The sequence below is a fragment of the Etheostoma spectabile genome, chromosome 12 (genome assembly GCF_008692095.1).
Source record: "Etheostoma spectabile isolate EspeVRDwgs_2016 chromosome 12, UIUC_Espe_1.0, whole genome shotgun sequence".
Classification (NCBI taxonomy): domain Eukaryota; kingdom Metazoa; phylum Chordata; class Actinopteri; order Perciformes; family Percidae; genus Etheostoma; species Etheostoma spectabile.
In genome coordinates this window covers 25,522,147-25,527,429 of record NC_045744.1, presented here as the reverse complement: position 1 = coordinate 25,527,429, position 5,283 = coordinate 25,522,147, and the positions used below count along the sequence as shown (strand labels likewise).

The window sequence follows — 5,283 nt, the reverse complement described above, 5'->3', positions numbered from 1 at the left end:
GTGTCTTTTCAGTGACAGTTTTTTTTTTACCCTGTCAAGATTTTTACAATATCACTGGTTTTAAGTTTCAACTTTCTGTCTCTGTTTAGGCGTAGGGAGGAGGGGCCTGAGAGGAAGGACAAAGAGAGCATGGTTACGGGTAATTTACATAAGCAACTGGCAAGACACAGCATCTCCACGGGAATCCTCACAGATGTGTTAAAACCGCATATCTGCAATGTCTTTCTCAAGTTCACCTGGAACCTCCAAATCTCAAGTAAGTCTGTTTAGCCATTTTTTCACATAGAAGCAATATGGTTCAGTGTTAACTTTTAACGTAGGCCAAAGCAGTGCTATTTTGGCAGAGGTTAGCGCTGTTCTCTTCATTCATCACACGTCAGCTTAGGACTGCACAGTTAATCAAATTTTAATCACAATCACGATTTTGGCTTCCCATGATCAAATTTGTGTGATCGAGTAATATTTTAAATGCGTCATTTTGTTCATAGAAGGCTCCGGATGTTTTTGCAAAACCAATCTACCGCTCCGTAAACCACTGTCTGATCTTGTGCCAGTCAGAATTGTTCCCTGCAGCGCGCAGCTTAGTTTCTAGATGAAGACAGTCACAGAGGACAGAGTAACGGGAGGAAAAATTCCACAACAGATAGCAGTCGGTTATATGTCGGTCTCAAGGTTTACCAGTTTACTAGTAAACGCAACATTTTGTCCCGTCTGTGTTGTTTTTCAGACAACAGCAGTGACCAGTGCTAGTTAGTGTTAGCTCACAGGGCTCTAGGGTGCTAGTTAGTGTTAGCTCAAAGAGCTCTAGGGAGCTAGTTAGCATCTGTTAGCTCAGAGGGCTCTAGGGTGCTAGTTAGTGTCTGTAAGCTCATAGGGCTCTAGGGTGCTAGTTAGCATCTATTAGCTCAGAGGGCTCTAAGGTGCTAGTTAGTGTCTGTAAGCTCATAGGGCTCTAGGGTGCTAGTTAGCATCTGTTAGCTCAGAGGGCTCTAGGGTGCTAGTTAGCATCTGTTAGCTCAGAGGGCTCTAGGGTGCTAGTTAGTGTCTGTAAGCTCATAGGGCTCTAGGGTGCTAGTTAGTGTCTGTTAGCTTACAGGGCTCTAGGGTGCCAGTTATTGTTTGTTAGCTCACAGGGCTATAGGGTGCTAGTTAGTGTCTGTTAGCTAGTCTAAAGGTCAACTGGCAGCACTTGTGCCAGTGATTTTAAATTAAATATAGCTGTAATTGGACATTTTGACGCTTTTTTGACATCAGAATGGTGCAATATTACCTGAGTGACAGTCTGCGGGTGGTGTACTAACACTCTGAGTTGAAATGAGTCTGGCTAAACAGAAAGTTTTGTTTTTAGAGCAGCCTGAAAAAGATTTAAAATATAGCTTTAATTTAATGGGTAATTTGAAGAGATTGACTGAGCGAATTGAATTATCACATGGAATGAATAGTATATTAGGTTAGGGCTGCACAATTAATCAATTTTTAATCACAATTTTGACTTCCCACGATGAAATTAGCGTGATCAAGCAATTTTCTTTTTTTCTTTTTTTTTAAGCGTTATTTTATAGAACGCTCCGGGTTTTTTTGCGTAGCGCATCTACCGCTCCATAAACCCCTGTCTGCTCATGAGCCAGTCAGAGTTGTTCCCTGCAGCACGCAGCTTTGTTTCTAGATGTAGACAGTCACAGAGGACAGAGTAGCGGGAGGAAAATTCAACAGATAGCAGTCGGTCATACGTCGGTCTCAAAGTTTACCAGTTTACTAGTAAACGTAACATTTTGTCCCATCTGTGTCGTTTTTCAGACAACAGCGGTGACCAGTGCTAGTTGGTGCTAGTTAGTGTGTGTTACCTGTTAGCTCCTCTAGGACGCACCGGTGCTAATGTCCTCCCATCTGCTGAAATGTTCTTTTTTTTTTTTTTTTTTTTTTTTTTTTTTTTTTTTAGTAATTTATTTATGGGATTTTGAACATAACAGATACATGGTACACCTCATCTATAGAATGAAACCAATACAGAGAGTCAATCTGTGACACAAGGTATTAACAGGTTCATGATTTCGCTGCAATGCTGTTTATATGGATATGGTTTAATTTTGCGTTACATGACCCATTTCTTCTGTAAAGCCGTCCTTGTGTTTGGATCTCTCCTCTACTCTCTCTCCTCTTACTCTCCGTGCAGCCCGGCCACACAGCGCCGTTCCACACTTCACGTCCACAGTTTTAATTTTTTATTAACACAGCTGTATATTGTTAAGTATGAGGGTCAAACCTGTATTTGTACCAGTGTTTCCACGGGTAACTGCTATCGCGGCCGCCACGTTGAAGAACAGTTTGTAGAGTAACAGCGTGTGTATATCTAGTATATGTTAATGTTTGTCAGTGTATTTGTGAGTGAATGTGCGCGTGTGGGAGAGAGAGAGAGTGAATAAAAAGTTATTAATATTGGTGAGTGAATATGTGTGTGTGTGTGTATGTGTGTCTATTAGGGTTGTGCGGTAGTACGGTACACTGTGGAGTCTTAAAAATAGCAACGGTATCAGTTTCACTAGCGTCATTAAAAAACTGCAATGCACTTATATAGGAGACAAGGATTAAGTATTACATTTAATTTATTTAATGGCTAAAAATGTGTGGTTGTCATCACGTGACGTGGAGGTGGGGGGGGATGTCAAGTCATGCACCGAGTGACCAGGTCTCGAATGAGAACACGACTTCTGCAGTTTGGCAGCATTTTGGGTTCCGCCCTAATGAGAAGGGAGAGGTGTTTCGGTGTATTAGTGTTTGGTCTTCAGTTTCTGAACGGTGTATGCACAAACCAACAGTTTGGTGACGCCGTCTGAGCTTTGCGTCATCATTTATAATTAGTCACGGTAATACCGTATACCGTGGTAAAATAGAGAGAGGGTCAGTATCAACATTTGGATACCGCCCAACTCTAGTGCCTAGCTTTCACGTGTGTGTGTGTGTGTGTTTGTGTGTGTGTGTTTGAGACAAAGAGAGTTCAGTTTGTGTTGTGTGTGTGTGTATGCATCATGTGTGTGCCTAGTTTTATGCGCAAACATACGTCTGCATGTGTGTCTGTGTGTGCATTGCCTGCCTCCTCTAAGGAGCCGTCTCTACATGCTATGTGTGGTGCATATGTGGTGGGAGAAAGACAGCCACCCATCATCTCACTGGAGCCCAGCCTGAGTTGGCAACTCTATATCAGCCCAAATTGGGGAAAAAATAACTTATCAATCAGATGAGGCTACAGTCGAAATTCTGATATGCCCAACGGCACAACACCCAAGCTACATTGAGCTACTACGTTGAGGCTATATATATTCATTAAACTTTAGCCTAATATATGAAGCTAAAAATATCCTGTCTGGATTGCTGACAGTTTGAAAGAGAGGGCGGCTTACTTTACATAGCCGTTGCCAAAATTCAACCTTTTTGTGATGCAGACCTTGCAAACTGCCGTTTGTTTCTTCTTTGCATGGTCAGATGTGTATCGCTTATAGCCAGAATTTATTATTTGTGGAGTTACTAGCCATAGCCAGTCTCGTTTACTGCAGGTCTGCCGCGCCACTTGGTAATATTATCAAAGGGTTCCCGGCCGCTCAAGCATCACCACCCAATCAGATCACCTAATCAGATTTTCTCATCTGTACGTGGATTTTCTAAAATCATAAAGTTAACTCCTCCTCAATATCAGAAATAAACAGAAAGTCATTTGACTCAAGTCTAAGTCAAGTATTAAGTGATGAATATCAAGTCAAAGTCAAGTCGAGTCTTTTAATGAATGTTTATCAAGCATGTCTCAAGTCCTAAAATTTGGGGGGGCCTCGTCCTTCAGGTCGCTAGGATCCTGTTTTAAACTGGAACGCGTTTCCTGAATGCTTGACCTGGGTCTACTAAACATTTTTATTATACACACACCTATATAGTATACACTGTGTGTGTGTGTGTGTGTGTGTGTGTGTTGCAGATTAATTCCATTCGTGCCACTAGTCTAGCACATGACCATTAGACCTGCATGATGCTGTTATGTTCATTTGTGGTCTCAGATCGCCGTTTAGTGGCCAATAGATATAACTACACAATGATACATGTTCTTTACTACATAGGGTTCTATTGTTTTCACACACACACACACACACACACACACACAAGCATATACTACTGCAAGCCTTGAGCACTGTATTCAGTGCTGGATTTGGATGTGAATTAATCTGTTGTATTAGAACCGAAGGTTGCAGCACGTCTCCCACCAGCGGAGTACATAACCAGCTCGGCTAGAGCCAGCAAATAACTTCCACAGACTTGACAAGCATGGCCCGTAGTTTATCTCTAGAATTGAAGCTACAGAGATTCACAACAACACCGCCGCTCGCAATGTCCCCGCAGAAGAAAAGGTGCAATATGAAGAAAAGGTTCAAGACGCCCGCAACAAACCACCATGACTCTGACGGCAGCGGGTGTGCGTCAGAAGAGGACCAAGACAAACATGACCACAACGAAGAAAAAGACTGCTGCGACAACGACGACGAAGGAGAAGACGGGGAAGTTGAACAAGGAGAAGAACAAGTAAATGTAGAATAAGAAGAAGAGGGTGGAGAAGATGAAGGTAGTGAAGATGAAGGTAGTGAAGATGAGGCGCACAAGGAGGGCGAGGACCACAATGAGGACGAGGACAAGGAAACGTTTGTGTCAAAAGAATGGTCCTCAAACGTATCATCCTGTCGCCCTCAAACTCGTTGCTGCGCCACAGAATGGTAGTGGCGGCCACGAACCACGTGACCGAGGGGCTTTTTCACCCCCTACGCTCTGGCCTAACGGCTGCTCGTCAGAGGCGCCTCACCGTGATGGGCCCAATGCGCAAAAACAAGCCCGAGCTGCCAAGCTCGTTGCTCGACACCGAGGGTCGGACGGTCTTCTCGTCCAAGTTTGCCTTCACACCCACCGCCGCACTGGTGTCCTACGTGCCCAGGAACGTGCTGCTGTTGAGCACGCTGCACCCGGGGGACGTGCGGGGTCAGAGCCAGGTCAGAGCCGACAGGCATGCCGACCCCGACATCAGCCTCGCACTGCTTCACCTTTCTGAGAATATAGTTCCCAGTTAGTATGCGGTTAGAAGATGGCTGTGTTGTTCACCCTGTGAATACACGAATCACAACGTGTAAATAGGAACCCGTTGGAGCAGTAGCTAGTTGGAACCAGTTACCTGCAGGATCTTTGCTAGGCTAAGCTAATGCCTGGGGGGGTCAGACAGAGTTACAGCACGCACGGAGATGAGAAGGGTATGTA

At 44.1% G+C, this 5,283-nt stretch overlaps 1 long non-coding RNA gene across 1 annotated transcript in view; it reads left to right on the top strand.

Annotated features, from left to right (window-relative positions):
- Positions 1–5,283, top strand: part of LOC116699105 (uncharacterized) — a 10,357-nt gene that overhangs the window by 1,066 nt on the left and 4,008 nt on the right. Inside the window, exon 2 of the long non-coding RNA XR_004334368.1 lies at positions 90–256. This is a non-coding gene — a long non-coding RNA (uncharacterized LOC116699105). The remainder of the gene's footprint in view (positions 1–89; positions 257–5,283) is intronic.